The following is an 11,508-nucleotide window of genomic DNA, read 5'->3' as shown; positions in this document are numbered from 1 at the left end:
AAACTAGGGCTGCACGATATATCGTTTCAGCATCGATATCGCGATGTGCGCATCCGCGATAGTCACATCGCAGGATGTGCGATGTTTAGTATACTGATCGTTATATTTATACTGATTGTTTTTTTTGCTCACACACAAGCACAGTGTCTACACCGGACGCGACAGCTGTACAGAGATACCCATTTTAAATACATTTAGTAGCAGAGCTGCACGCGATTTTCAGTGCTGGAAATCCGTTTATCCTTTGTTGACACTTCCGCGTCATCGTCGAGAGAGCAGGTCATGGTTGCTTAGCAACGGCAGATGCCTCGAAAGCGCAAGCTCCTGAGCGCTTTGGAAAGAAGGAGAAAGCGGCGCTACTGGCATTTTCCCACGCGTTTTAGGCGTGACATACGAACGGCCCCAAAGTCTGTCTACACTGGAGCGACCGTTGCCAATCATTTGAACTTTGTGTCAGTACGTCATAAATAGAACGCGGCATCCGTTTACTGTCGGGGATTTGTCGTGCTGCGCCACATCCAGTGAAGACAGCATCACTGATTATAATGGGTTCATTGTATTTTGTCGCGTCGTGCCGCGCCGCTCGCGTCTGGTGTAGACACGGTGAGTCACGCAGATGCACGTGAACACTGATTTCTGTTCACTTCTGCGTCTATTTGTGCCTGAAATACTGTGCTCTGCAAGTACGAAGGGAAACAATTAAGAAAGAAAATGGATGTGTAACAGTATATTGGTTTACGGCAGTATAATGTTCCTGAGGCTTTCTGTGTTATGAATGTTAATCAAACAACAAAACACAAAGAAAAATCACTTTTGTAGCTTTAACACAGATTTATTAGATTTCATTTATACAGTGAAGACTATGCAATGTTATTTTACATTTGATTATTACATTTCTGTACCTGAATACTGTTAGACTTACCTGAAAATATAAAGCACTGCTTATTTTATTTGTATCTTTGTTCTGTTAGGCCTATTTATCCATGCTTGTAATTTGTTTATTTCCTATGCTGATTTACTCGCCTACAAAATCACCCCAATCATTGATTTGTTTTTTTCCAAATAAACTATTCAAGTCATGTGGTGATTTTTTTTTCATATCGCAATATACATCGCAGAAAAATTAAATATGGCAATGTGAGTTTTTTCCAATATCGTGCAGCCCTACTAAAAACCTAGCAGAGTGAGTTCTTCAGACTCACATTTTCTTCAGATAATGTAAAAAAAAAAATATATAGTTCATATTAAAAGTTTTCCATCATCCTGGAACTACAAAGCAAGTCAAACACACTGCTTTACTCTTACTTCAGCCTGTCTCATTTCTTTCTGTGAACATGATATAATACACCTCCTAAGGCCATTCCTGTATTATTTCAGCACAGAATCATTTGAGAAGAGGATAGAGCTCTGTTACGGAGTTAAACGCCTGCCGCTACACTCCATTTTAAGATTCACCGTCACGCCGCCTCGACTTACAAGGGGATTTGTTTTACACAACACAATTATCATCACTTTTTTCCCCAGCTCGTCTGAATGCACACTTCCACAATCTCTCCTCCCGCTCCATCCATCTCACCACACTAATCTAAAAATAAGCGTATGTAGGGAGCCACTGGAGCGGGTGTAATTGTGGCTGAGCTGCCGATTACCCCTCGGCGGCAGGCAGTGATGCTTCAAGTTGGACGTCTGCCTTTGTATCAACTTCCATTTACTGATTCTGTGGCCTCTTTGCTCTTCAAAAGCTTCTGCGTGTGCATACATACTGTGTGAACTATGGGTATGTTTGAAATGGCATACTGGCATGCATACTAGCGATGATTCAGCACATACTGAATATTCAACTGAACTAGAGTACCCTAGCAACCACCCAGAACACCACAGAAACAGCCAAGAATACCATAGGAACCACCCAGAATGCCCCAGTAACCACCCAAAACCCCTCTAGTAACCAGCAAAAATACCCTGGCAATGACCTAACTACCCTGAACATCCAAGAAATTACCTAGCAACTACTCAGAATGCCTTAGCAAGCACCCACAATGCCCTAATAACCACCCAGAACACTCTAGCAACCACCAAAACACCCTGGAAGCAACCTAGAACACCTTAACTACCCTGAACATCCAAGAAATGATCTAGCAACTATGCAGAATGCATTAGCAACCACCCAGAACACTCAAGCAACCATCAAAATACCCTGGAAATAACCTAGAGCACCCCAACTGCCCTGAACTTTGAAGAAATGTCCTAGCAACTATGCAGAATGCCTTAGCAACCACGCAGAACACTCAAGCAACCATCAAAATACCCTGAAAACAACTTAGAACACCCTAACTACCCTGAACATCCAAAAAATGACCTAGCTACTATGCAGATTGCCTAAGCAACCACCCAGAACACTTAAGTAACCACCAAAAATACCATGGAAATAACCTAAAACACCCTAACTACCTGAACATCCAAGAAACAATCTAGCAACCAGCCAGAACATTCAAGCAACCACCAAAACAACCTAGAACACCTTAACTACCCTGAACATCCAAGAAATGACCTACTGTAGCAACTATGCACAGAACACTCTAGCAACCACCAAAACACCCTGGAAGCAACCTAGAACACCTTAACTACCCTGAACATCCAAGAAATGATCTAGCAACTATGCAGAATGCATTAGCAACCACCCAGAACACTCAAGCAACCATCAAAATACCCTGGAAATAACCTAGAGCACCCCAACTGCCCTGAACTTTGAAGAAATGTCCTAGCAACCAGCCAGAACACTCAAGCAACCACCAAAACAACCTAGAACACCTTAACTACCCTGAACATCCAAGAAATGACCTACTGTAGCAACTATGCAGAATGCATTAGCAACCACCCAATACACTCAAGCAACCATCAAAATACCCTGGAAATAACCTAGAGCACCCTAACTACCCTGGACAAGAAATTACCTAGACTCTATGCAGAATAAAATAAAATTAAGAACATGTATTATTATTATTAGTAGTAGTAGTAGTATTATAAATGTAAAATAATGTGGAAAAAAAGTTTATGGCCTGTAAGAAATATTTATTAGTATGTGTATCAAATTCCATTAGCAGGTGTGACAAAAAAGGAATTTTGGACACGTTCACATACAGTTTTGTGAAATCATGTAAGAACAATGAAACATCCTACTCACTGAAGCATTCTGTGCACCATTTCACCTACTATTTTAAATATTAGTATGCATTAGGCAGTGCACATTCCAAACATTCATTTTAATGCACTCATAAACTCCATTCATTCCATCTCACACAAACACACATGAGCATATTACAACCCTTCACACTTCTAAAAGGCTTCTTCTGGACCTCTACGCACACTCATCCATTTCTTCCCATTTGCCCATCATAATCGGCCAGCACTGTGTTCATTATCACACACTGGCTAGTGGTTAATGCAGTGTGTGTGGTCTGCGAAGGTACAGAGAAAGTGCAGTGATGGGCAGTAATGAGAGAGCTCCAGTTTGGGTGACTTGACTCATCAACCGGCGCTAAGATGTAATTGTTCCACAGTATCAGCAGACTTAGACACTTTAATGAGGAACCTTTCACTTTCCCTGTGATATCGGCCATGGCCAAATGCCAAGACGTCCAAGATATCCGTCAACCATTACCGCTCAATAGCACAAGACTCTGTGTGAGTGTGTTCCTTTATAGGTGCAAAAAGGTGAATCTCACAAAAACATCTCCAGGTCACATTCCACCACAAATTCATAATTGCTAATTTTTCTCTGTTATTTTACTCAAATAAGAGTTAATAATTTAATCAAATAATAAGTTTTTGTATGGTGACATTATTTTAATGACAAATAAATTAAATGAATTTTCATTATTACAATGCATCCAGATGTTCTATCATGGTCATGGCCACACACAACATATATATACTGTATACAATGTAAAAAGTCATTTTATTATTACTCTCAATATTATTATTATTTTATTTCAATTTATTATTATTTATATTATTATTGTTATTATTTTATTTTTAATTGATCTTTTTTTTTAATCTATTGTCAGCATGGTAATACAGTATACAAAATATTTGTAATTAATTTTAAAATTTTTGCATTATGGTAATGAGAATTTGGAGGGGAAAATGTGTTTTACGATAATAATGCTACAATACAAAACATCACAATCATATTAATATTGAGATTCTATGACATCAGACTGTTTTCATCATTCTAATGGTGCTTCCCAAGTCATTACAATTTTTTTATTATTGCATATTTAATGATTTGAACAACCCCTAACCCTAAATATTAACCCAGAGTATTACATGGTGATTCAGCAACCACCCAAAACACCTTAGCAACCACATGGCAACATCCTAGCAATCCCCAGCAACACTTTAAAATCATGCCAGTAAGTTTTGTCTGTCCAAACACCAGTGCTCATTGCTCACGAATGACAAAAATGTAAATATCTAGTCTTTTTTGTAGTCTAAACTCAGCCTGAGAACAGCTGGCACATTAACGGGGTTAGTTTACACTGCCGTTTCTCACAGTAGGGATCATTTTGTCTGGATCCTGCAAAGAAAACATAAAATAGGACAGGCTACACACTGGTGAATGAAGCGGTGCATACGAAAACTTCAGTCTGGGAGGCATGGCTTTGGGAACGTGCCATTAACAACTGACCATAAAAGTGTCATCATAACAAATGACTGGTGTCCAGCATTGAGAGGCAATGCAATCTCTAAATAGGCCTAATGCTGATCTACTGCAATGTAAATCAGCATTCATTCACACATTCAGCACGATTCACCACTTGGATCTGACCGTAAATGTTTTTCTGTTTCTGATTTCTTGAAATGCAGCCCATGTAGAGCAGATTGTTGCACTCTAACTGCACCAAAAGCATTGAGCTGAATCACTAACTGATAAGTATGTGGAAAATAATGTGTTTTTTTAACCTTAAACCACATAAACACATTTCATTACACCAAATACACAAAATAATGTTCTTTTTAGCAACATCATATGACCCCTTTAAAAGTTTTAAACAGTTTTTGGTTGCTATCAGTTTGCATTCATTCTTAGCTCTCGCTCTCTCATTGTTTTTGTCCATATCTGCTTCACTACAGCAGCATCATGATGTTATCTGAGGTTCTTGTGTGAGGACTCTGAGGAACTCTTATCTGCGGGAGTTTCTGATTCTCTCCAGGAGGGTGTCAATAACAGCAAAGCGTCTGCAGCGGACCGTGGGATCACGCAGGCGGCCCATCTCATGCTGCTGAGAAAGGTTACTACAGCTCAAAAAAAGAGGCACGGGATCGGTAAACAGCCCCTTTTGGCAGCTATAGCCTTTTCCCAGAATGCTCGAGGGCAGAGTCCGAGCGATTTTTATTTTTATTTCCTTTTTCTATTTCTAGTGGTAAATTGTATTGCTGAGAGGTAGCTCAGGAGACAAAATAAGAGTTCTCAGTTATGTTTCATATAACTATCAACTTTATAACATATTTAAGAGATATATCTCTTTTGAAACTCTTGAGAAAACATTTCTTGGGACTTCATGCGAGAAGAAAATCAAAAGTCTCCATTTATTCCCTATTGATCTCACTGATGTCTAAGCAAAATCTCATAAAGAGAAACCTGGTGAAACTGTTATTTGAACCAGTTCTTTGAAATTAACTCAAAGAACTAGTTTGCAGAGAACAGTCTGACTTTCCCATTTGACTGAGGCAATGGATTACAGGTAATAATGAAGTAAATAATGTTCAGTTTCTTGCACAGACAAATTGTTTCACTTCATAAGATGTCAATGTATCGCCAGGAGCCACAGGTATTCATTTTGTACCTTTTTTTGACTCTGAAAGTGAGGGTAACATTGATGTACATTTTATGAATCACCAAGAGCTGTGGTTTCAGCTAACAATCTTCTTTACTCTTCTACTGAAAAAAAGTCAACTACATCTATGGCCTGAAGGATAGATCTGATGAAAAATGTTGCCTATTTTGAAACAACTGTCACTCAGAAATGCCTAGTAAATTTCACAAATAATTACAAAGAAATTGCAAGTAACACATTGAATTAAACATGAAATTAAGTAACTGAAATAATATTTCTTGTAAAACATACTCCAATAATCATTGTTTTATTTACAATTTAGAAAAAAATAATTCAGTTAACGTTTATTATCATTTATGTAACAAAAAATGTTTTTATGGGTTAACTATAATAAACCCGTTATATGTAAATAAAAATATAAATATAGAATATTAAATTCTAAGTTTCTATCTTGCAGTTCTGCAAATTTTCTCAAAAAAAAAAAAAATCTAAACTGTGAGATAAAAAGTCACACTTGCCTTTTGGTAACACTTTATTTTGAGTCCACTTTAGACATTCTATTAACAGTAAGTAACTTTGCAACTAAATGTCAACTAGCAGTAATTAGAGTATTAGTACACTGTCTGCTTAATTTAGTTTTTATAGTTTCTTGCTAAATGTGCTGCATTATTTTGCTCATTGTGCCCTCCTGTGGCCTCAGGAGACAATTAGACCTATACAATAAAGACCTATTTCATCTGCATATAAAACATTAGAAATTAGATATTTGTTTAATTTTTATTGTGTTTGATTGTTAAAACAAAAAATATTTGTTGTTTGTCTCAATAAATTGTGTTAATTATAAACACAGTGGTTAAATAAAAAAAATATATATATATATTGCTCTTTGTTTGAAAAAAGGTTATAAAAATGTCAATAATTATCGATCCCGAACGATATGAAACATTATATCGTTGATACATTTTTTAGCTATATCGCCCAGCCCTGCTAGTATGTTCTGGGTTGTAATGTATTTTGGTGGTTACTAGAGTGTCCTGGATAGTTACTAGATCCTATGGGGTGGTTACTTACATGTTCTAGGTTGTTACTATGGCGTTCTGGGTAACTGCTAGGGTTTTCTGAGTGGTTGATAGGGTGTTCTAGGTAGTTACTAGAGCATTTTGGGTGGTTGCTGGGATGTTCTAAATAGTTGCTAGAGTACTCTATGCTGTTTCTATGGTGTTCTATGTAATTTCCAAGGTATTCTGGGTGGTTAATAAGACATTTTGGGTGGTTGCTAGATATTTATTTATTGGTCCACTTCAAAACAACCCACCAACATTATACTGTGCATAGTAAGTATGTTGCTCAAGTAATAGCGTCTTCATTAGCATACTTATGTGAAGTATTTCTGGGGTTTGTTCAAATCACCAACCCTAAATATGTGCAACAGTAACAGTGATTTTGGCCAACAGAAGCAGCAGGTAAGGCTTGGCAGAAAGGTTAATCCCACTGAGTGCTCTATTGTTACGTCTGTCCGGTCTCCTGTAATCCTCAATTTCCCGCTGACCCTATCCACCTGGAACGCCAAGCTTTGATCAATATCGCTGGATAAATTCAGTAAGCCGCTCTATCTTCTGTGCCACTATCCTCGCCAATCACGACGACAGCATGAGAGTTTTCTTATGTAGGGGAAGGATCAGTTTGCCGTTGCTAGATTAATAACAGAATAATCTACCATCACTGATTGCACACTGCCTTATTTACTTGTATTATGCTGATCTGCAGTGACAACAAGCTTGCGGTGATCCTCCGAGAGCTTTAACTACCTTTGCCGTACAGGGAATGATGTTTGCACCCGGGAGCAGAGATTTGAAGACGATGGATGTCGTATCTTACCGGCAGCTCTCACATGCACAACACAAAACACTCAGCGTCTTGGGTTTGCAGAGAGAAGTGGTATTTTCCTTCTCTTGATGTCTCCTTAAATAAAAGAACAGAGCTGTCTGGATGCTCTCTGCACAAGCCGTTGCTGAATCTGGCTCATTATATTCTCTGAAAATATTGCTTCCAGAGGCTTTGCCCTCCTCTGCTCTCACTTTCCTTCATGATGGGCGAATCAAGGGGGGTTTGTGTATAGAAACGGGATGTGGCAACTTAGGTCCGTGAAGGGTGCACTTGTGTCTGACCTCCACACAAACGATCCCCTCATCAGCCGCAATAGCGGCTCACTTGTTGTAATGAAGGGCTGTGATGAGGAAGATGATGGCGAAGTTGTAGAAAATAAGTTTGGCTAATCAATGGCTGGAATTTAAGCTCCAAATGAAAGGTTAAATGTGCAGATCCCAAGCAAACAAAAATAGAAACATCTTATTAGTGATGGTTGCAAGATTTCTATGAACTCAAAGTATCAGGGGAGTAACAGCTTTTGGGAGAGAATCTTTGTGTTTTAAGAGTTCTGTTTCACGCTGCAGTGGAAAGGAAATAATTGTAGCCAGCAGTGTAAAACAACAATTTAAAGTAGCATTGGCGGTGGACTAAATTAACTATGCTGTTTTTTTTTTTTGGCCTTTCACCAATCAGTTGAGTCATGCATGTAATTAATATTTACAAGCAATGCTGATACCACTGATAATCAGTTTTCAGATTCAGAGATTAAATAGTCCCAGCAATTGTAATACAGATGAATGATACCTGGAATCGTGTTTTTCACTTGGACAGTAAGCAACCACCTGCTCAGCTAACAGGGAACCTTCTCAGAACTTAAGCTAATGTTCTGTCAAAATGCTCTCAATATTATGAACAAATGTTCTACCAGTAATATTAATACAACATTTGTTCAAAGCCATCTGGTCTCAAAATGTAAGCACTTTATTTAAACGCTCTTTTATTCGGAAACATCTTATTTTAACATTTTTTAAAGATGAATGATGAGTATTTACTGAAATGCTGAAATGTTGGTTAGATTTAAAATGTAATCGGTTTACAAAAAAGTCAATATTTGTATCCTCTTTAATATATGAGACGTTATAACTGGTTTGTACTTTTTGGCTTGTGTTTAAAACACCATGTTTGTTTTTGGGTGGCTGAACTTTGCATGAAGTGTGCATGAAGACATTAGACTTTTAGATTACTAGCCTAGTGTTCATTTTTAGTCTGTTATATATTTAAATTGTGAGATGTACTTGGTTCGTTGTGTTTCAGGGCCCCGGGACAGAGTTCCTGAGCCATTTATTTGTTTAAGCCTACTCCTCTTCTTAAGCAATTAATCACCACATTATTTTCTCTCCCATGCATATCCTAAAGCACAGGTTTTACTGAAATGCTGAAATGTTGGTTAGATTTAAAATGTAATCGGTTTACAAAAAAGTCAATATTTGTATCCTCTTTAATATATGAGACGTTATAACTGGTTTGTACTTTTTGGCTTGTGTTTAAAACACCATGTTTGTTTTGTGTGCATGAAGACATTAGACTTTTAGATTACTAGCCTAGTGTTAATTTTTAGTCTGTTATATATTTAAATTGTGAGATGTACTTGGTTCGTTGTGTTTCAGGGCCCCGGGACAGAGTTCCTGAGCCATTTATTTGTTTAAGCCTACTCCTCTTCTTAAGCAATTAATCACCACATTATTTTCTCTCCCATGCATATCCTAAAGCACAGGTTTGTGTGGTTTCATTCTCATAATGAAACATCAAGTCTGTTTTGCAGTTCTCAGCTCCAGTGTCTATTTACAGCATTCTAAGTAGTTTATCAGGTTTGAAATGTAAAGTCACCCAGTTAAATGGTGTGAGGTTCTTAAAGACTGTAGTTTTCAGTTCATATGTGATCAGTCTGATAAGAAAATTGATTTATTCATGGGATTCATTTTTCTCTCACCTCAGATATCAGGCTCAAATTGTAATTCATGTTTCCAAGAATGAGAATAAGAAACAAATAAGTTCTTGAATTGTGTTGTCACAGGATATTTGCTGTCTCATCTAAAACCTACATGTCCTTGCATGTTTTTCTGAAACCAGGGCATCTGCAATTTAAGATGATGGGACGAAAGTGTCCGTATCTATTTCTGAAACTACTAATAAGACACTTTCCAAAGATTAAGGGTGTGTAAAAACGTTAAAACTTCACTTTTTGAAGTGCTTAGTATGAATGAATTTAAAGGGATAATTCACCCCAAAATTTGAAACATCTTGAAAGAGTGAATAACAGAATTTTCAATTTTGGGAGAACTAAATGTTAGGTGTTGACATTTCTGTTCTTCATTGAGCCTTTAAATGAAACTCATTAAGCTGATCCAAGCATGTCTATTAAGTTGTGAGATTGTATCAGTTCACCTGAACTGTAGTGATTTGATTCCAGGGATTTTGCTGACAAATAATTGTTATTAATAACTGTATCTACAGCTGTTAGCAATATGATGCAAGAACATGTTGATTTTCAACTCTATTTGGTAAGATGTGATTGCAACAGTGTATTGTAATGCTGCAATACTCTTTAGAGTGAACTGCTGCTATTCAATATGTGCAACAAAAGGGACAGGTCTGTTGTTGTTTTTTTTTAAGATCGGATGTTTTAGGTTTTTGGATTATGAAAAATTTACACAAGATGCGCTTTGAATCATAATCGATTTATGCTGGATAAAAGGATCATCAAGTTTTATAACGAAACTATTTGTTAAGTTAGGAAAATTTCAGACTTTTCAACTCTATTCTATATATTCAATAACTTACCTAAATTTTCGATGTGCAAGGTTGGTTATTGCACTCATAAAACTTTTATCAGAGATGAAGGCTCAGGGTTTTCAGTAAAAGTGTTTTTGCACTCAAATTTTTAATGTGAATCTGAGTTCATTTGACATTTTTGGTTCATTAAGTTGATCTGAAATTGGTTTTCTAGACGCAATGTGCATTTTTAGCATATTATGCGGTTGCTAGGTGGTTGCAAGGCTTTTGTGGCAGTTTTAGCATGTTGCAATGTGGTTGCTAGGGTGTTGTGTGCATTTTGCAGTATGTAAGATAGTTACTAGGGTGTTCTGGGTGTTTTAGCATATTGCTAGGTAGTTATTATGGTGTTTTTGATTCAGTTCAGTTGAATCAAGTTGAGTTCAGTTGACATTTTTAATTAATAAATTTATCAGAAAGCGGTTTTCCGAATGCAGGTCCAAATTCAAGTTTGAGCCAGGCAACCAAATCACTATCATTGGTAAAGGTAGAAGGATGGAGAGGTGTAGAGGTATTTTTTAAGATGCTCACCTCATTGAAAGTTGATGAATTTTATTACCTTTACATCTTCTTACTTCCTCACAAGGTTGCCGTGATTTTTGAGCGTACAGCAAGAAGCTGCATGTATTATTTACACCTATGTGACACCTGATGCTGAACGCTATCCTGCACCATAGCTGTTTGTGTGGAGCTTTGAGAAATTCACATGTGTAGGTACCAGACGCCTCGCCTTTTTAATTCACCTGTTGGAAATTCGAACTTTGAATTTTGCATCATCTTAAAGGGGTCATATGACGTTGCTAAAAAAGAACATTATTTGGTGTATTTGGTGTAATGAAATGTGTTTATGCGGTTTAAGGTTAAAAAAACACATTATTTTCCACATACTGTACATTATTGTTTCTCCTCTATGCCCCGCCTTTCTGAAACGCGTCGATTTTTACAAAGCTCATCGGTCTGAAAAGTG

At 37.3% G+C, this 11,508-nt stretch overlaps 1 protein-coding gene across 1 annotated transcript in view; it reads left to right on the top strand.

Moving 5' to 3' along the window:
- The window catches only part of LOC107725917 (metabotropic glutamate receptor 8), a 121,549-nt gene that overhangs the window by 85,620 nt on the left and 24,421 nt on the right, over positions 1-11,508 (top strand). The window lies entirely within an intron of this gene.

Source organism: Sinocyclocheilus rhinocerous, unplaced genomic scaffold, assembly GCF_001515625.1.
Source record: "Sinocyclocheilus rhinocerous isolate Xijiao unplaced genomic scaffold, SAMN03320098_v1.1 scaffold395, whole genome shotgun sequence".
Taxonomy (NCBI): Eukaryota; Metazoa; Chordata; class Actinopteri; order Cypriniformes; family Cyprinidae; genus Sinocyclocheilus; species Sinocyclocheilus rhinocerous.
This window is presented reverse-complemented; position numbering and strand designations above follow the sequence as displayed.